At 40.2% G+C, this 22,545-nt stretch overlaps 1 protein-coding gene across 2 annotated transcripts in view; it reads right to left on the bottom strand.

The window, feature by feature from the left end:
• CDH20 (cadherin 20) overlaps nucleotides 1–6,938 on the bottom strand; it is a 472,975-nt gene extending 466,037 nt beyond the window's left edge. For both annotated transcript variants that reach the window (XM_089674847.1, XM_089674848.1), the window contains exon 1: nucleotides 6,376–6,938. The gene's annotated coding sequence lies outside the window, so the exon portion shown is untranslated. The remainder of the gene's footprint in view (nucleotides 1–6,375) is intronic.
• Nucleotides 6,939–22,545: the final 15,607 nt, after the last annotated feature.

The raw sequence follows: 22,545 nt of genomic DNA, 5'->3' as shown, positions 1-22,545 counted from the left end.
GAGGGGGGATTAATTATTCCTGCCACTGACCACTAATGTAGGGTCCTATCGGCACTGCATTCACCACCTATGAAGATGGGTTTAAATAGTAATCCCACTGACCACAATTTGGGGGCTATTATTGCAGTCATGGCACCAATGTGGCCCAAGAGTGATGTGGAAGCAGGTGACCAGGTAAGTAAAACTGAGTGTGGTTAAAAAAACCCTGCCACTGACCACCAATGTGGCTGGTTAACAGCACTCCCCCTGACCAGCAATCTGGAAATTAACAGCGCTACCAAAAGCAACTAAAGAGAGGGAAATTCACACTGCCAGTAAACAATGTGGTAGTGTGACAAGAGCAACACCACCTGGAAAAAAGAGGTTACTTAAAGATCCACGCGGAGTAATGTAGGTTCAATAATTACAAAGAGTACTTTATTTGATCACATAGATCGTGGGGAGGTTAAGCAAAAGCACGGTGAACATATCAGACAAGTAAAATCATATAAAAGCACTTGGCGTCCTCATTTCTGGGTGATTTTGGCACATAGGGAACCATATAGGGCAATGGGGTATCATCTAACTATATGATCCTAGGTTTCCATGTAATTCAAGCTGCCACTGTCCAACAATTTATCTGTAGAGGAAGGTCTAATTTAGGCACAATTTGAATATCCCTTACCTTCTTGAAGGAATAATTTGTCGATACCATCTGTACTGTAACTATTCATTGGAAATCAATCTATGTGGTTGGTGGGTTATGGAATATTAGCTGTGGACTAATTGTGCAATGTAATTGTATATAAGATACATTTTAGAGGTGATGTGATAGTAATAAAGGAAGATTGATTGTATCTTTTTGTGTACTGAGTCGCTGTGCCTAAAAAGTCCATCTCATATTCTTCTTCCCAAAAATCCTTATGTAGGGACGTGGCACTTTGTTACTAACTGGGTCTTGACCTCCTACCACCCGATGGTCACCCCAATTCTTCAACATACGTAGGTCTAATTTACACTGCAACTGACCCCCAATGTGGAGAGGGGGATTAATAATTCCTGCCACTGACCACTAATGTAGGGTCCTATCAGCATTGCAACTCACCACCAATGCAGACGGGTTTAAATAGTAATGCAACTGACCACCAATTTGGGGGCTATTATTGCAGTCACTGGCACCAGTGCAGGGGCTATTATTGCAGTCACTGGCACCAATGCTAGAAGATATTATTGCAGTCATGTGCAACAATGGTATCATTAACATATATGGATGGGGTTATTATTGTGCCCACTGACACTAGTACTGGGGGTTATTATTTTGGTCATGAGCACCAATGATGGGATTTTTATTGAAATAACAGACACATGCTAGGGAATATTGTTGCAGTCACCGACACCAATCTGCTGACACCAGATCTTGTGGCTACTATTGCGACCAGTAACACCAATGCTGGAAATTAGTATTACTGCCACTGACACCAACAATGAGACTTATTTTATTCCAATCTTTGTTTCATCATAGAACAGTAAAAAAAATTAGCAGAATTTATATTTTTGGGCAATAAGGTGTTTTCCAGCCTAATTTAATACAATGCACTTTCATGCACGAAAACCAACTGCTATCTTCTGGATCTTCATCCCACGATAGCTGTCACAATTTTAAAAAAAGTGGCTGTGGTGATCTCCACCTGCCCGGCTGCATCATCCATTCACAGTGTTCTGTGACTGGGAAGACTACAAGTCACCTTTACAACTGTCATCTTGTAGTTCTCAATGAACTACCACAGCACTGTTGAGTGCTGCGGTAGTTCATTGATTCTTCCTGTTAGTATATCTGTGTGCTTGTACCTTGTATGGGCAAGCAGATACATACTAACAGGTCTGCAGAACCACTGATGCCATGCTTTCCAGGCTCCCAAAACAAAAAAAGTAGTTTTTACCTGCAAAAAATGTGCATTTATTATTTTTTGTTGACAGGTGAAGTTATCCTTTAAAGATGAAGTATGACAAAAGGATTTTTAGTGCATTTGCATAGTAAAAAAAAGTTGGAAGTGCACCATCTGTGGCTATCGCAGCTTTTGTCACATATTTTTGTTTTACTCAGTCAGCAGTCTACTGACAATGCCAAACATCCAATGCTGAGTCTTATTGTTCTGGCTGCAGTGCACTTAGTACACTGATTACATGTTAAGCACCTTATCCATTCATAAAAATCCTTGAATTATTTTCAAGGAATGCAAAGCACTCTGTGATAGAAGGAGGTATGGATGAATTTCATAATCTCCCCTCTTCCAATCTTAAAGTGCCTTGCATTTATTTAAAAAAATGCAAGGCTTTTTATGAATGAAGGAGATGTTGAGCAAGGGATCCACAATGATCAGTGCACTGCAGATGATAATACCAGTCTCAGCACCAGATATTTGATAGTATCAGGTGACTGCTGCCTGGATAACAGTTAGATATATAGCAAACACTGCAGTGCCCAGAGATGGGGTACATTTCACTACAGCAGGGGCGGACTGACCATTAGAGCACTCGGGCACTGCCCAAAGGTCCAGGGTCAGTAGAGGACGCCCTGGTACCTTCTTATAGGCTTTTTTGGGTGTGCTTTGAGTGTGGGCAAGGACACAGGGGCCCCATGATCCCCTATTGCCCGGGGGCCCCATGAATTGTCATCCTCCCCTGCACTACAGCTAACTTATTTTTATTGTATGAATGGTCAAGAATCATTTTTGGCCATACTTCAGCTTTAAGTTCATGGTGGTATAATCAGCTACAACAACAGCACTGCACAGCTAAGGGATTATTGCATATGTCTGGCTGCAATTCATCAGCTCAGCTTAAAGTGTCCCTGGAAATCATTTCATTTATATGCCATATCTGTGTAGCGTTGATATATTGGAGTGCCTTGAAGAATACATAGAAGAATTGACATCAGTGCCTGCCCCAAAAAAAGCTTCAGTCCTTACCAGACTGATATAATCACACACTCTTTCCAGCCAGTTTGGTCAGAAGCCAATTAACCTACTAGTATGCTTTTTGGATTTTCATACGCTGGCAACTGTAAACATACAGACATAAAGAGGACTGTAGGGTCTTGGGTTAAACATAAAATGCATTTTGAGAGAAAACAGCAATTTATTCTTGTCTCTTATCTGTAAAACGGTCACTTGCAGATGCTAATGGTTGAGCAAAAAGCAGTCTAAGTGTACACTTCAAAATAAAAAAAAAACAAAATACACTCCAAAATAAAAAAAAACCCATGCTGTTAACTAGACTTGCTTAATATAAAATAATATCATCTCATGTAATGAGCAATGGAAATGTACTGCTATTAATTTCAGCATTTTCTTGATGGTCCAGATACAAAACACTACTGATGACAGAGTCCCCTATCAGAATAAACAATTAAGCGCATAATTATTCCAGTCAGATCCCATACAATGAAATCTTTATTCCATGTTTACAGCAAGCTTTGGCAGAGATTGCCTGACAGTCTTTTTTTTTTTTTTTGTCAAACTGAGTCTAGCAGGACCCTTTGGCTTCCCTGAGAATCAGCTGCCTGCCTTTTTTTAAGCAGCGTTGTATTTCCCTGCCAATAATCTGCTTCAACTCTCTCTGTGGAGTAAAATGTTTTAATGGTTAAAAAGTCTTATTCTCTTCCATTCTTCTACTGCGTAGAGCAAGTCTGATAACTGCTCTTAACAACTGGATTCAATTTCTCTTCTACTAGCAGACAATTTTTCCCCTTTTATTCGCCCTGCTTGGTACCAATCTTTCAACATAATCAGAGATCTATTGCTTTTGTTATCAATCTCTCGGGAACAGGGTGACCTGGATATTGCCACTCGGGGCTCTGCAGGAATATATTTCAGATGAAAAGTTAACAAGCACAAGTCAATAACTTACAGGTAATGGGAAGGAGTCTCAGGGAGCACAGCAAAGGTCGACATGCCCCTCTGCATAATAAAGCAGATAGACACGCTCATTGGGAAGTTGAAGTAACTTTTCTGGACATCACTGAAGAGTTGGGTGTTTTATGTAATAGCTATTAGCTATCTAAACTCAAGACCAAAAATGAATAGTATTGCAGCTTACCTGTCCTTAGATGTGTTGGCTGCATTCCTTTTTTTTCACAGTTTTTTTTAAAAATGTATTTATTTCAACCTAATGGCAATAACACACTTCCTGTCCTAGGGTGACAACCATACTGAGCAGCCTTGTCAACGTAGGGAAGGTACGTAACACTGTGTTAGGACTACATAACACCCGCCTCCAAAATAGGGGTGTGTGTTTTGTAGTCCACAGAGATAACAGCGAGTGGTGCTAACTGATAACACTTTTTTATATTTATTTCAACCTGGTAAACCTGCCATTGACACACTTCTTGTCCTAGGGTGACAACCATACTGAGCAGCGTTGTCACCCTAAGGCTGGGATTGTGTTAACCCTACATAACCCCATATTAGGGCTATGTAACACCTCCCTCTCTTCTCTATAAAAAGAAGGCGTTGTTTGTAGTCACATAGATAGCATGGAGCAATGTTAACTGATAACACTTTTTAAAACTCTTTTCAACTTGGTAATCATGCCATTAACACATGTCTTGCCCAAGGGTGATAAACATATTGAGCATTATTGTCACCCTGGCACAGGGAGTGGGTTGATACTAGATAATGTTGGGACTACATAACACCTTCCTCTCTTCTCTATAATGGAGGGGGGGTTGTAGTCCACATAGATAGCATGGAGCAATGTTAACTGATAACACTTTTTAAAATGAATTTCAACTTGGTAATCATGCCATTAACACGTCTTGCCCTAGGGTGATAAACATATTAAGAATCATTGTCACCATGGCAGGGGGAGTGGATTGACACTACACAACACTATTTTGGGACTACATAACAGGTTTCCTAAACAGAGGGAGGTGTTTTGCAGACAACAGAGACAGCAGGGAGCAATGTTTACAGGTAACACATTTTATTTATTTCAATCTGGTAATCATGCCATTAACACACTTCTTGTCCTAGGGTGACCACCATACTGAGCAGCATTGTCACCCTAGCACCGGTAGTGTGTGATCACTATATAACACTGTGTTGGGACTACATAACACCTCTCCCTCTCTTTTCCATAACAGGTGGATGTTTTTGTAGTCCACAGTGATAGCAGGTAGCAATGTTAGCTGGTAACACATTTTATATATTTTGATCTGGTAATCATTGCCATTCAACCTACCCTGTAAAATAATTGCTAAAAGAATTCATGGAAAAAGTCACTTACGAGTGACGGTCCATGCAATCGCCAAGGGTCGGATATGACTGAATGGATAGATAGAGATAGAGAATCATGCCATTAACACACTTCTTGTCCTAGGGTGACCACCGTACTGGGCAGCATTGTCACCCTAGCACTGGGGGTGTGCGATCACTACATAACACTGTGTTGGGACTACATAACACCTCTTTCTTTTCCATAAGAGTTGGAGGTGCTTTGCAGTCCACAGAGATAGCAGGGAGCAATGTTAACTGATAACACATTTTATTTACTTTAATATGGTAATCATACAATTAACGCACTTCTTGTCCTAGAGTGACCACCATTCTGAGCAGCATTGTCACCCTAGCACTGGGAGTGTGTGATCACTACATAACACTGTGTTGGGACTACATAACACCTCTCTCTCTATTTCATAACAAGTGGATGTTTTTGTAGAGATAGCAGGGAGCAATGTTAACTGGTAACACATTTTATTTATTTTAATCTGGTAATCATACCATTAACGCACTTCTTGTCCTAGAGTGACCACCATACTGAGCAAAATTGTCCCCCTAGCACAGGTAGTGTGTTATCACTTGTTGGGACTACATAATACCTCTTTCTTTTCCATAACAGTTGGAGGTGTTTTGCAGTCCACAGAGATAGCAGGGAGCAATGCTCACTGATAGCAGTCCAAAGGCAGAGAGCAGCGGAAGTTATCAGATCACAAGATTTCTGCAAGATACTTTTTTTTTTTTTTTGCACTTGTCCAACAGATATAATAAAAATGTTCTCAGTGGTATATAAAACATAAAATGGAACAAATAAATGTATTTTACGAGTTTCCATATAGGTAAAGCAAGAAGTCGGAGTGCTATAGGAATGCTCAGGGGAGCTGTCCAGGGTGCTGAAGCCAACACCAAAAACTTGCCGTAGATTGCAATCAACAAAAGCAGTACATTACCTCCACATGTAACACAAGAAGCTTCCCCTTTGTGTCTCATCATGATGGATTCCCACTTTCTATTCAACTAATATCAAAAGCTACCTAGTAGTGCAAAGCTTTCCCATCACGATGTGCTCAGGCATTCCTATGTAACATGGCTTACAAGGGAAGGAAGGAAACTTCTTTACCTGCAGTCTGATGACTTCTTCCAGGGTGTTCTGTCCTCCTGATTGTGCGGGAAATGTTTCCAAGGCTCCCGATCTGTACCTGGGATTCCGAGCTGCTTGTACAGAGCAGGCTGAGTGGTGCCTGTGCCTTGCCTGCTCTCCACTCCTCCAGGCTCGCTTCCAGTACTGCCGTGTGTGTTGTCAATGTCTGGCGATGGCAGAGGAGGCTGCAGATCGATGGAGTGCAGTAGTTCGGTGCACGCTCCCTGCTCACTCACATGCTCGCTCTCTCCGAGTGCATTCTGTCTGCTGGTGTCACAGCTTCTCATTCTCCAGCTCATGAATATTCTGACAGAGGTTAATGCTGTTCAAGTCAATTGAATTAGCCAATTGGTGCCAAGAGCTGCACTCCTTCCTTCTCAGGAGGTGTCTGGACCAGCACCAGATGGAAGTCATTAGTGTCCAGTTGTCACCCCCCTCCTCCTTGCTCAGTCCCTGCAGGATTTTTTTTTTTTTTTATTATTGGGCACCTCAGGGTGATCCCTAAGGGGAGAGATGGAGCTAAAACATTGCCTTCACATTGCTCTGACCAGGAAAGGCAGCTGCCTGTTCCAGGAAAAAGGAAACTATTCAAATGGCTTTCTCAGGAGGATGAGCAGCCTCCTTTTTCTTGTTACAGGATCACTTGCTCTATTGATTTTGCTTTGTGAGACATGACATTTTCATAGTTAAAAGCATAACTACAAGCAAACGCCTATGTCATTTACACAAGTCAATAGCTAGCAAGTGTAGATCACAATCAAATGTACTAAAGAAGCTTTGAAAGTCACTGTTGGTCTCTGTATGGTGTCTCTGATAGGGATTTCTGCATTATGTTTTATTAAGTGTACTTGCATGGCGACCACTTACTGTTATCTCACATATATATTCTTATTATAGCCAAATTTACCACCCTAACTCCTCCCACAGTTTTTACACTACATAGACAGTAATATACCGAAACGTGCAGATTGTTCCCGATTGGTGTGTTATTACTTTGTGGAACGTTTCGCCGAATGGTTCACGAAATATCGCCCTTATGTGTGGTGAAATTGGTCCCATAGGAATGAATGGCGGAATGTTCAAAACTAGAATGGGAGCTGACAAAAGCTAGAGTGTGAGCTGAAAAATCAGGACATGATTTCTAAACTGCCATCACTCCCTCATTTTCAAGCCCGCCTACACAAATCTTATATCAAAACGTTCAGCTATCCCTGCTGCCACTAAAAATGTCTACGGCTAAGCCATAGTCCTGATAGTTTTTACAATATGAACATTTGTTTGCAACTCACGCCGCCCATTGACATTCATTGAAACTCCACTCTAGCCACCTCAAATTTGAAGGGCAATTTCTAAACTGCGACTGTGCCTTCATTTTTAATATTTCAGAGACATACTATGCATCAAAATGGAGGTATGGGTCTTGTGATTATCACAATATAAAGCTCTTCACTGTAGGATTTATAGTTTTAAAACTATAAAGATGGCAACCGCCAGTGAAGTGAGCAAGTTGGAGCAGTTTGTTTTTAACCGCTCTTCTCTGCTCTTGCTGTAGAGTGAGTTGCCATAGGAACCCAGGTGTGTGAGCAGGCAGCAGATTGACAAAAGCTACTCCGCCCAGTTACTCCGCCCACTCCAGTTGTAGACTACTGGTGGAGGCAAGAACACTTCACACAATTTCTCCAGAAATTGTAGATTTTCTAGTTTCATATATATTGTATATAAATCTATCTATCTATCTATCTATTTATTATCTATCTATCTATCTATCTATCTATCTATCTATCTATCTATTTATTATCTATCTATCTATCTATCTAATATATATATAGTATATATTTAATTTACGGAAGGCACAGTGGCTTAGTGGTTAGCACGTCTGCCGTGCAGTAAAAATGGGTCATGGGTTCAATTCCCAACCATGGCGCCTCCTGCATGTAGTTTGCATGTTCTCCCTGTGCTTGCATGGGTTTCCTCTGGGTACTCCGGTTTCCTCCCACACTCCAAAGACATGCTGGTAGGTTAATTGGCTCCTGTCTAAATTGCCCTAGTTTTTATCCCTGGCCACGTGGGATCTCCTGCATGGTAGGGGTTGGGGAAAGACCTGGCAACCTACCCTGTAAAATAATTACTAAGAGAATTCATGGAAAAAGTCCCTTACGAGTGACAGTCCATGCAATTGCCAAGGGTCGGATATGACTGAATGGATAGAGAGAGATATACTTAATTCAGGACTGCTGCATATAAAAACGTGTGTGTATATATATATATATATACACAGTATATAAATATATATAAAAATCTCTCACATATGAAACTCGGAGCACTCACAGGTATTTAAAGGAGCATAAATAATCCAAGGCTTTATTCACCGACATTTTGGTGGGTCACAGCCCACCTATTCACTTATTTCAAGGCATTGATTATTGGATTATTCATGATCTTTCAAATGCTTGTGAGCGCCCTGACCTTCCTGTTTATTTGGTGGATATCCCTTACAGTATGCACCCAGGACTTTATTAAACCAACATGTGTGGGGATCAACTATTATTATTAGTATTATATAGGATTTACATAGTGCCAACAGTTTGAACAGTACAATACTTGTGAGCTTACAATCTTAAATATAAATATACAGGGTGATTGAAAAGTAACTCCTTATATTAAAAATCTTAGAATTTATTTTTTATTCATTATTTTTACAAAAAATGAATATGAGAAGAACACACATAACATAGAGTTTTATTTAAAACTTGATATGTGCACCAACATTCGCCTGCAGGTTCTGAAGCCGCTCTGGAATCGCAGGAACTCTTGTGGGATGGCAGAAATAACTTCTCGTAGTCGCCCTTCAAGTTCTTCTAAAGTCTTTGGTTTCGTAGAGTAAACGTGTTCCTTCAACCAACCCCAAAGAAAAAAGTCGCAGGGTGTTAAATCAGGGCTTCTGGCCAGCCACTCATGCGGACCACGTCGACCCAACCATCTCCCAGGAAAATGTTCATTCAGCCATTCACGAACAATAATAGCAAAATGTGGAGGAGCACCATCTTGCATAAAAATCAAGTCTTCAATATTCTCCCAGGTATTGACAACTGGCCAGATTTCATCTTGCAGCATAGTGAGATACCTTTCGGCATTCATGGTATCGCAGAATTAATTGTCATAGATTAAGGAACATACATTAAAGAATTGAGAAAAAAGTAACTTCATATACCCAAGTAGGCTCGCTCCCAAGCAACAGCTCTGCATGTCTATTCTCACTCACTTCTCTATCTTTATTGGCTCACTGGCTGTGATTGCCATTGGCTCCCACTGCTGTCTCAGCCAATGAGTAGGGAGAGTCCCCGGAGAGCCAAGTCTCTCATGCACATCACTGAATCGTGATGGGGCTCAGGTAAATATATGAGCTTACAGTTTAGTTCAAACACAGGTTCTGATTGGAACTGGCAAGTTACCCTTTATGTTGCAAGCATGTGGCCTCAGGTTTAGGAGTGGGGTGCACTCTTATTCCTTCCACTTTTCTGACCTGCTAGGCTGCATACTCAGCTAAGGGTCTGGTATAGATTTTGAGGGAGGACCCCACCCTTTTTTACTTTTTATGGAGGGGTTCCTCCTTAAAATTTGTACCAGACCAGAGACGTTTGGTATTTAGTTTGAGGCAGACCCCCATGCCTTTATTTTCACATAGGTCCCCCCTGACATTCATACCAAACTCTAGTCAAGGATAAAATCTAGTAAGTATTTTTAGAGAGAACTACACACCTTTTTTATGCATGGGGTCATTTTGGATAAGGGTCTAGTAAAGATAAAGGGAATCTCTGGTTAATCAATTACAAACATAACAAAGCATCCAGCAATTTAAATAGAATGTATTTTCTTTATCAATGGCCGTTTTGCTGTAGAGGGTTGTATGCATCATACAGATGTACCAATTTATAGGAAGGTTAAGGGCATCCCCCAGACATGCTATTTATTAAAATTTTGCATTGTTTTATATACATTCATTATTTTTGCAAAAGAAACACATGCACAAGAAATAATAAGACATAATTCAGACAATATGATCAAGAAACACAGTGGATAAATAAGTCACAAGGATGAATACATTAAGACTGTTAGAGGATGTACTCATAGATATTCCAGTGAAACAATAAAACAGAGCAAAACATGAAATAAATCAAAAATAATTATACACAAATCATAATAAATTCTGTGGTTATAAAATAAATGTCCAAAACCACCAAAATGAAAAAAAGATTATAAAATTTGTGTCCAAATACAAAAAGTAATGAAACCATAAACAAAGAAAGTCCCCTTTAAACATGCAAATAGTGATCCAAAACATTTTGGATAAGTGTAATATCCCTTTTGTAGTTGGATGTAAGGAAGCTCTTGTATATGGAGGAGGCTATGGAGAGGAAGTTTTCTCTGGGAATTGGAGGATAATATTGTATCCATAAACTGCAATTTATTCTTATCTCTTGTGAGTATGGAATATATCAATATTCACAAGAAGGTGTGAATCCATGGAGCCTTTTCTCTGTATTACACTTATACAACATTTTTTGAAACACTATTTGTATGTTTAAAGGTTTTTGGTTTCATCACTTTTTGTATTTGGACACAAATTTTATAATTGTTTTTCATTTTGATGGTTTTGGACATTTATTTTATAAAAACAGAATTTATTATGATTTGTGTAGAATTATTTTTGATTTATTTAATGTTTTGCGCTGTTTTATTGTTTCACAGATTTTTTTTATTTTTATCAATTTTATTGATTCTTATCAAGGTACAGCAGCATTCACTTTCAAATTTTTCACATAGTTCTTGTGGCGTACGTTGTTTTTGTTTTAGTTTATTCATAGATATTCCAGTTTACAATTGGATGGGTACACATTCCACTGCATGCATTTTAAAGAGTAACTAGGTATGAAAGGGGTAAAGAAATGTAAGTAGAAATCGAGGGGTCTAAACGGACGAGAAGGGGAGAGGGTGAAGGTAGTAGGAAGGAGTCTAGAAAGTGATATATTTTACTTTGATTGGGAGTGTGGGGTAATCTCAGGGGTAGGGTGGTGAGGAGAGGCGGATATACAGGGGATTCTCTCCTCTAGCCCTGGACCACAGTATGTCCATTTCAATCGAGCCAATAACAGAGTACTATGAGAGTTGTGAAGGGTCATTGAAATGGAGAAGATAAAGCAGAGTTTCACCCAAAAGTGGAAGCTCCGCGTATTTTCCTCCTCCTCCCTCCACAGTCATATTTGGCACCTTTTGGGGGGGAGTGGATACCTGGCTTTGACAGATACCCGCTGCCACTTCCGGCTCAGTTTGCCACAGTGAACTGAGCCAGAAGTTCAGTCCCCTCCTTCCTCCCACAGTCTCCTGGGAACCTTCACAGGTCCCAGAAAACTGCCGGACCAATCAGGATGTACAGAACGACTCGTGCATGCGTAGTGGGCACCCGACTGTGAAGATGCAAGCTGTCACAGCCTGGTGCCCACAGTTGAGATGCCGGCACCAGGGAGAGAAGAAGGAGAGAAGGGATGGCACGAGTGAGCACATTGCTGGACCTATGGACAGGTGAGTGTGTATTAAAAGTCAACAGCTACCGTTTTCATAGATGCTGACTTTTAATGAACACAAAAATGGCTGGCACTTCGCTTTAATACTTGGTGCTGCAAAATTTTTTATGTTCCTTTGTGGGAGGAATTTAGATCCCCCGTACAATGTATTTTGTTAATTTTGGCCTGCCACACTGAGACTGAGGGAGCACTAGCTTGCTTTCACAGTCTGAATACAGCTTCTGGCCACATTGATCACATGATGGAAGACAGACTTTTTATATTTTTTTTCTCAGTTTACAGTTGTGGTTTACAAGAATAAAGGCACGGTGACTAGGACTATGAAGCCAGTGAATTTTTGTGTTAATAGCCAAATCCTGCTGCAGAATAGTTTAAGAACACTGCATGACCAGAAGATGGGGAGTTATCAACATTTTGGACTACACCTCCAACAGGTGTCAGGAGAGCCTGGGAACATATGATGTAGAAATTTTAGTGCTCTGTGCCAGTGTGTGAGGATTATGAAGCAGACTGATACTGTATCAGCACCTGGTACTGATGGAGATTTTATGTGTGCAATATAAAATCTTATTCCTTTGCTCCACCAGTAGTTGTAGCTGAAGAACCCACGTGATAAAATATGTAGGGGCAGGGGCGGACTGACCATTCAAGCACTCGGGTCAGTAGGGGGCCCCATGAAATGCCCCTGGTACCTTTTTATAGGTTTTTTTAGGTGTGCTTTGAGTGTGGGCAAGGACACAGGGGCCCCATGATCCCCAATTGCCCGGGGGCCCCATGAGTTGTCAGTTCACCCCTGTGTAGGGGTACAATCAGATGGTGGGGAGTTGATCATTGAGAGCATTAGAGAGACGGTATACCTAAGTGGTTCTTGTTGCAGACATTTCCTCTGCTGTTAGAGAATGGGTAAATTGTCATGCCTTGGGGAGGGTTCAGAGAAAGTGAGAAATTTGGATCTCCTGCCAGAAACTCAAGTTATCCAGTCTGCACTCAAGTGATATTTGCTCCAAGGAAGGCCATTGATTGGTGATAAAGTGGTTGGCTCTGTACACCTGGGAGTCCACTAGCTCTTGAAATTTTGGGTTTTCCATCCCTGGTGCAAATTATGGACTTCTGAGGTTGGGAAATAGAGGAGATGGGTTCAGGATATGTTTTTTCCCTGAAAAAGGTTTTGGCATACAGCCCAGATTATCCAAATAGTGGAGTGAGCTTTGAGTTCAGGAGGAACGTTGTGAAGGCACTATGGTACGCTCAAGACAGGGATGCTAGTCGCCTCCTGTTCAATGGCAATCCATTATCTCATGGGGTTATGTCAGCACAAGTCTAGTCATGGAACAGGCTTGAGTACTGAAATAAGCCTCCATAAGTTTTCTGTAGTTATATAACAGTGTTTAGAGGCCCATATCAATTGTTGGAATCCACTATTGACTGATTTCAGGAAGAAGGTTTGGATTTGGATGGGGGGGGGGCTGTAATAGAAAATTTGGGGGGCATATAGTCATTTTTGGGATTTTGCATTCTGAACCACAAAAAAGGACATAAATGCCATTGATTGGGTTTTTTTTAATGTTGTATAAAAGTATCTGATGTGGGATTTGGACCATCTGTTTTGAAAGGGAAGTTGCTTTAGCTGCTTTGGAGGATTTGGGTTACAAGAGGCACATGCAGGGCCTCTGATTATTTGATAATTGATTTGAAAATTTAAGAGAGATCCAATTCTATAGAATTTAGACATCAAGTTTTTGAGTATTATTAAAATTGCTGCTCTCTGCCAAACCTAATTAAAAAGCAAACGTTTTTGCTTTGGTAAATGTTCTCCCATGTCATTGTTTGACAATGTCTTGCCTATTAGCCTAGAAAATGCCCTTTACTGTTTTCTAAGATTTATCTCCTTTTTGTCTTTAAGGAGGGTTCAGATTCAGCAATGGAATGTCAGTACTGCTCTGTGAACCTGTTCTCCAACTGAAGGCAGGTTCATTTGGCATCCATGTGATATGAAGGCAACACAGGAACCACAACTGAGAGACAGGGATAGTGCATTGTCACCTATTAATATGAAGTTCCTGAACTGAACAAGAACCTTTTTGGTAGGATCCCCAGGTACTATTTTTATGAAAGCTGCAGTAGATGTTGAAAATTAATTTCTGAAATTTCATTAGCATGATAAAGCTAAAATGAGATCTTAGTCATTGGATTGACATACACTATATTGCCTAATTTAAAAAAATATACACTATATTGCCAAAAGACGCCCTCCAAATCATTGGATTCAGGTTTTCCAATCACCTCCATGGCCACAGGTGTAAAAAATCAAGCACCTAGGCATGCAGCCTGCTTCTACAAATATTTGTGAAAGAATGGGTCGCTCTCAGTAGCTTAGTGAATTCAAGTGAGGTACCGTGATTGATTGCCACCTGTGCAATAAGTCCATCCTTGAAATTTCCTTGATACTAAAGATTCCTCAGTCAACTGTTAGTGGTATTATAACAAAGTGGAAGCAACTGGGAAAGACAGCCACTAAGTGGTAGGCTATGTAAAATGACAGAGCGGGGTCAGAGCTTGCTGAAGCGCACAGTGCGCAAAAGTCACCAACTGTCTGCAGAGTCAATAGCTAAAGACCTCCAAACTTCATGTGGCCTTCAGATTAGCACAACAGTGCGTAGAGAACTTCATGGAATTGGTTTCCATGGCCGAGCAGCTGCATCCAAGCCTTACATTACCAAGTGCAATACAAAGCGTCAGATGCAGTGGTGTAAAGCACGCTGCCATTAGACTCTTGTGCAGTGGTGATGTGTTCTCTGGAGTGACGAAGTACACTTCTCTGTCTTTCATGTGTCTGGGTTTGGTGGTTGCCAGGAGAACAGTACTCTTTTGACTGCATTGTGCCAAGTGTAAAGTTTGGTGGAAGGGGGGATTATGGTGTGGGGTTGTTTTTTCAGGATTGGCCTTGGCCCCTTAGTTACAGTGAAGGGAACTCTTAAGGCATCAGCATACCAAGACATTTTGGTCAATTTCATGCTCCCAACTTTGTGGGAACAGTTTGGGGATGGCCCTTTCCTGTTCTAACATGACTGCGCACCAGTGCACACAGCAAGGTCCATAAAGATATGGATGAGAGAGTTTGGGGTGGAGGAACTTGGCTGGCCTGCACAGATTCCTGACCTTCACCCGATAGAACACCGTTGGGGATGGATTAGAGTGGAAACTGCGAGCTAGGTCTTCTTATCCGACATCAGTGCCTGACATCACAAATGCGCTTCTGGAAGAATGGTTAAACATTCCCGTAGACACCCTCCTAAACCTTGTGGGCAGCCTTCCCAGAAGAGGTGAAGCTGTTATAGCTGCAAAGGGATGGCCAACTCAATTTTGAACCCTACAGACCAAGACTTGGATTCCATTAAAGTTCATGAGTGTGTACAGGCAGGCGTCCCAATACTTTTGGCAATATAGTGTATAATGTAAGTTGTAGAAATTTGCATTCAGGATTTGCTTATGCAACTGTTTAGTGATGTTATAGTTTTTTTTTTTATAGTGCTATCTACTAGGTAAAAGAAATCCAGGCACATACAGAAAATGTATTTTAAGTACTGCAGCACACATTTTCTAATAAGAAACATTGTTCCTAATGGGCTGAAAATTCTGTATACTGTATGTTAGTGCCATTAATATGAATTGTAATACACACTAATGATACTTAATTGGCTTAGTGTAGCTCTGTCAAATGAAAAGCAAAATTATGGTATTGATGTGCACACTTACACCACCTAGAAATAGCCCTCACATTTTTATGCTATAGCTATGGCTATACTTATTACCAGGGTTTGAAATTTGACCTATGGGAGCATATTTGGGCATTTTTTGCAATTCGCTCTAAAAAACGTTTTATGCATCTTGAGGATGTTAACCTCTTTAATACCAGCCGGAGTATATACACTGTGGCAGGGTGGCACCGCTGTGCTAGAGCACGTTAAAAACCGGCATCTAGCAAAACATGTAGGGGGCACACGCGAAGCACAGGCACAGGCGATCAAATACCACCGAACGAAAGCTCAATTTCTGGGAAAAAAAGGACGTAAATTTAATTTGGGTGCAGTGTTGCATGACCGTGCAATTGTCAGTTAAAGTAACGTAGCGACATAACACAAACCGCTTATGTAACCGCTTCCTGACCGCCCTATAGCAGAAATACTACTATATATATACGTGATTCGCGCTCCCGTGGTTTTCACACCCCTCCCAGATGGCGTCAGATTGCCCATCAGTACACCAGTCATCACATTTAACCCCTTGATTGCCAGCAACATGCTCATACACAATAAATCTCCATTGCTAGTATAGTGTCTGAACGAGTCAATATCTTTGATCAGATCAGCAATATACCAGCGTTCACATTAGTATAGCATCCTCAAAAACGCAGTGTTAGCGGGATCAGCCCCGGCACCTGCCAGCCCCTGCGTTTAGTCCCTACGCTTATCTCCCCTTTTCCCCCCAGCAAGTGCAGTGTCAGTAGGTCACTGTCACTTGATATATTACACACAAAACCGCAGTGTTCGCAGAATCAGGCCTGATCTCTGTTAGCACTAATTTTGATGACTTTAAAGCGGTAAATTTTGATGACTCTCATATGCAGCCTCTTTGATTGTAAGCTCCCAGGATCAGGCACTCCTAACCCTTTTGTATTGAACTGTATTGTTCTGTATTGTCTCCCGTTATATTGTAGCACTGAGCAAACTGTTGGCGCTATATAAATCCTGTATAATAATAATAATACCAGCATTGCAGTATGACTTGGTGATGTGGTGAGTCCCATAAGTCCAGTACAAGCTGGTGTGGTGGCGAGCACAAGTATTGTCCCGCAACCACTAAGAATTCGCACACAGGCCCATAGAGCCCCTAATATCCTTCTGGATGTGCTTGCAAATCCCGATTGGCAGTCCACAAATTTTGCAGCACTTGTACTTCCCCCATTCACTGCCCAACCCAGAATTTAGGTGGAAATAGAAAATTTAACTACTCCCCTTGATTTTTGGAGCTGTTTTTCACGGAATATCTGTATGTGTTGATTGTGGATCAAAGCAATTTATATGCACAACAATTTATCGCTGTCAACCCAAATTCAAACCTTCCTAGACCATTTGCATGGAAACCCATTACGGTTTCCGAATTTACTTTTTTTGGGGGCCTAACCCTCAACATGGGCATTACTAAAAGAAATTAATTCCAGTTGTATTGGTCCGCAGACCCGATTCATCATAGCCCGTGTTCTCTGTTGCCATGGCCAGGCATAGATATGAGAGTATAATGTGTTTTATGCATTTCAATGACAATACACTCTGTCATCCTCGGGGTAACCCTGAATTTGACCGCCTACACAAAATTCATCCCCTCGCAAATCACCTTAATCAAAAATTTGCAGATGTCTATACTCCCCAGCAAAAAATCTGTGTTGATGAGTCCCTAATTAATTTTTCTGGCCACCTTGCATTCAAACAATTTCTCCCCAGCAAGCGTGCCAGATATGGGGTCAAGATATAGAAGACCTGTGAGAGAACAACAGGCTATAATTATAAGCTTCAGATTTATGAGGGAAAAGATAGTCACGTGGAGCCCCCCGGATGCCCACACTACATGGGGAGCAGTGGCAAGATAGTTTGGGACTTGGTGTCATCCTTTTTCCATATGGGGTACCACTTATACGTGGACAATATTTATTCAAGCATGCCACTATTTAGACATTTGTACAATCTTGGAACTGGTGCTTGTGGCAAAGTGTGACCTAATGTGTGCCCACCATTAGAAGTGGGTGGATGCAGGTGGTATATTCTAATGGTGGGCATACCACACACTTTTTTTGGCAGAGATTTCTTCTCTTTTTTTTTTTTCATTCAGTCCACAGGCTGCATACAAAAAAATAAAAAGAACATAGCATATACAGTATACCCAACAAGGACCAGCGGCGTACTGGCACATCACTGGGTTTTGAGTGGTTATACCAGGATGATGGCTACAGTTACAGGCATCATCCTGGTATCGTTTTTTTTCAGCCGGTGATCGGTTTTCATGTAAAAGCAATCCTAGTGGCTAATTAACTGCAGGATTGCTTTTACAAGCAGCGGAAGATGATGACCTCCCTGCCCACGGCCTTCTCGGGCAGTCCCGTGCCATCGGGGAAACCTGATAATGCAGCCGGTGTTTCTGCCAGCTGACCATAGAGCTGATTGGAGATCAGAATGGTGCCAATCATCTCTATAGCCTAAGAATTTGGAAGCTACGAGCATTTCATCATTTCAGTTTCGCAGGATATAAACAGCACCATTTTTAAATTGGGAAAGCATTTGATCACACCGATTTTGGTTTGATTAAATAATGTAAGGTCAGAGGAGAGATCTAGAGTCTGATAGACCCCAGATTTCTCAAAAAAGAATATATGACAATGCCCATTGAAGTTATAGGGGATATTTGCATTCCCTGTGATAGGATTAAAAGTGATAAAAAAAAAAAATTTAAAAGGACAGTGTAAAAATAATAAAAAAAATCAAAATAACTTAAAAAAAAAAGTACCCTCGTCCCCCCGCATGCGCGCACCTGCATTCATGAGCGTTGACCCTGTGCCAGTATGGAAACAGCAGTTGCACCATGCTTGTGAGGTATCGCCACGAACTTCAGATTAAGGGCAGTAATTCTAACACTAGACCTCCTCTGTAAATCTCAAATGGTAGCTTGTAAAGGATTTTAAACATTGCCTATGGATATTAAAAATGTATGCAGTTTGTCACCATTGCACAGGACATGCGCAGTTTTAAAGCATGTCATGTTTGGTATCTATTTACTTGGCATACCATCATCTTTTATATTTTACCAAATAATAATAATAAATAATATATTGTGTTTTTGTGCAATAAAAGTAAAAAAAGTGTAATTTTTAAAAATAATTGCATTTGAAAAATCGCTGCGCGAGTACTATGTGCCATAAAAAAATTGTAGTACCCACCATTTTATTCACTATGGTGTTTGCTTTAAAAATATATATAATGTTTGGGGTTTAAATGAATTTCCTAGCAAAAAAGACAGATTTTTTTCATGTGAACAAAAAGGGTCAGAAAAGGCTTGATCTTCAGGTGGTTTGAAGAGTGAGTGATGTGTGGCATAAACTTCTAATGCTGGGCATAAAACACCCCCACCCCCCAAAACGACCCCTTTTTGGAAAGTAGACACCCCAAACTATTTGCTGAGAGGCATGTTGAATCAATAGAAGAATTTTTTTTTTTTTTACCACAAGTTTTTGAAAAATGACAAACAAAAAAAAATTATTTTTTTTTACACAAAATTGTCACTTAAATGATTTATTGCTCACACATGCCATGGGTATATGTGGAATTACTCCCCAAAATACATTCTTCTACTTCTTCTGAGTATGGGGGTACCACATGTGAGAGACTTTTTGGCAGTCTAGCCAAGTACAGGACCCCAAAATCCAATAATCATCCTCAGGCTTTTAAAGGACTTTATTTCCTCATTATACTTCCAGACTACTTATCACAGTTTCGGAGGCCCTGAAATGCCAGAATAGCACCTAACCCCCCCAAATGACCACAAAAACATTTTTTCTATTTTTTTTTATATTTCAAAACCTTGTGAGAAAAAATGAGATCTGCAAAATACTCACCATGCCTCTTTTTAAATTCCTTGGGGGTCTACTTTCCAGAAAGGGGTCATTTGGGCGGGGGGGGGGGGGGGGTTTGGTGCTATCCTGGCATGTTTGGGCCTTCAAAACTGTGATAGGTATTGAGGAAGTGAAATGAGGAAGTTACGCACCTTCAGGCTTTCAAAGTGGTCATTGGATTTCAGGCTCCTGCATGTGGCTAGGCTCCCAAAAAGTCTCACACACGTGGTATCCCCATACTCAGTAGAAGTATCAGAATGTATTTTGGGGTGTAATTCCACATATACCCATGGCTTGTGCGAGAAATAAATCATTTAAATGATAACTTTGTGCACAAAAAAAAAATAAAAACTGTTTGTCATTTTCCACAAACGTGTGGAAAAAAAATAAATCTTCCATGGACTCAATATGCCTCTCAGCAGATAGCTTAGGGTGTCTACTTTACGAAAAGGGGTAATTTGAGGGAGTTTGTACTATCCTGGCATTTTAGCACCTCAAGAAATGTGATGGGCAGTCAGAAAGTAAAAGCTGTGTAAATTCCATTATCTATACCATAGTTTGTAGACACTATAATTTTCACACAAAGCAATAAATATACACTTACTGGGATTTTTGTAACCAAAAACATGTAGCAGAATACATTTTGGCCTAAATTTATGACGAAATTTTATTTTTTTTTGGATATTTTTTATGACTGAAATAGGAAAATATTGTTTTTTCAAAAACTTTTTTTTCTTCTTTTTTTTGTTTATAGCGCCAACAATAAAAAGTGCACAGGGGATCAACTACCACCAAAAGAAAGCTCTATTTGTGTGGAAAAAAAGGACATAAATTTCATTTATGTACCGTATTGCATGACCGCGCAATTGTCCATTAAACTAGCTCAGCGCTGTATAGCAAACAAATGGCATAAATTGCAGTATCTATACCATAGTTTGTAGACAGTATAATTTTCACACAAAGCAATCAATATACACTTATTGGGATTTTTTTTACCAAAAACATGTAGCAGAATACATTTTAGCCTAAATTTATAACCAACTTTGAGTTTACTATATATTTGTTATAGCTGAAAGTAAAAAGTATTGTTTTTATTCAAAATTTGTGGTCTTTTTTTGTTTATAGCGTGAAAAATAAAAAGCGCACAGGTGATCAAATACCACTGAAAGAAAGCTCTATTTTTGTGGAAAAAAAGGACATAAATTTCATTTGGGTGCAGGATTGCATGACCACACAATTATCAGTTGAATTAGTGCAGTGCCGACTAGCAAAAAGAGGCCTGGTAAGGAAGGGGGGTAAATCCTCTGGATGGCAAGTGGCTAAGTGGATTCTTTTATGCAGCACATTGTGTCTTCTCTCCCTGCACCATCATGGACTTTCCTTCAGCCATTCAGGAAAGGTTGAATCATCAGTCACAAATCCCATGCTTTATTATTTCATTTTTTCATATGTACTTGCTGTCACTTTTTCATTCACAGTGAGTTTTGCAGTGTTAATTAGGGGCTTCATGCTGTTACCTAATGATCATCTTCACATCAGTCACAATGCACTGCAATGTTCACTATGGCAACTGTCACTCATTGTCATTTCGCACTCAGTGCAATAAATAGTTACATTATATATTTATTTCTTGGCAGTGTTCTCTACACACTATCACCAATTCTTTGTTCTTCTACTCTGTGGTCCGGGGTTGATGATGTCCACTGTAACACACACATACACATACTGGCATATTGGCTGGCAAGTTTGGGCAGGAAAGGTTTTACAGTCTGCAGTCTTCACTGCTGAATAGTTATGAGGTCTGGATTCAGAGCTACTTTGGATTTGTGGCAGATCTCCTGGTTTAATAGTTCTCCCAAATTTCTCATTTATGGCTGAAAGTGTATACCTGAACCCACAATACATTTCAATACATTTCATGATTTTTGCCCCTAGTAAGTTTTAAGGGTCAATAATCTTAAGGAATAGAGAAACCAGCCCCCCCACTATAAATGTGTGGGTCAGCAGCCATATGATCAGTATGTGTTGGATCTGGTTAGGGAAAGCTGACAAATCTGTGTAGGGAGAAATACAGTTCTGCTCAGTGCTATACTGTGTTATGCCATTACTGTACTGCTATACTGGGGACTGCAGTCTGGTGGGTAACATCCTCCTTTTTTTAGATACATATATATATTTATTTTTTTTTTGCTTTTTTTTGTTAGATTTGGGGTGTGCAGCATATACTTGTTGCTAAACAGTTGTTATAATTGCCCTATGTACACAACACACTGAATCTTTCTGGTTAATAGCAACTAATATGTACCAAAAGCACCACAACCTAACTCCCCTATTGCCATAGTTTCAGTAAAATCTAGGCATTCCCTTCACCTCCATAAAAATACATTATTGAGATGCATTCCTAAAATGAGAGGCAGTGGTGCTGAGCATGGAAGTAGTGTGGTGGGGGGAAGCTAGAAGCGCAGCAAGTCTGTCTTTTTTTTTTTTTTTTTTGTCAATCAGTACAGCCACTACACACTTAACAGATAGCCGTGGTATTTGTGGCACTGAAATTAAGCTACACCTGTTTCTATTTTCTTCAGAAAATACCTTTCTATTGATTTTAGAGCTCTGTTGCCGTTGATACTTCTACTCATTAAAGAAGACCTAACAAAACTAGTGTTTGTTGTGTTCCTGCTATTACTACCTGAAAGATAGCCTTTTTTTTTAAAACTGAAGATCAGATTGGGGTGTTACTGTTGTATGTAAGCCAAGCTCACTGTAAAATAAAAACAAAAATTATACAGTCATATATGCACAGCCAGTATATATTTTTTCTGAGGCTGAAAAAGGTCTTGTCCTTTAACACCATGTACAGCCGTAAGGCATCCCCCAGATCTGTAATTGAAATGGTTTGGGTAATTTTAA

Source organism: Staurois parvus, unplaced genomic scaffold (assembly GCF_062004578.1).
Source record: "Staurois parvus isolate SC_StPar_1 unplaced genomic scaffold, SC_StPar_1.0 ptg000153l, whole genome shotgun sequence".
Lineage (NCBI taxonomy): Eukaryota > Metazoa > Chordata > Amphibia > Anura > Ranidae > Staurois > Staurois parvus.
This window is presented reverse-complemented; position numbering and strand designations above follow the sequence as displayed.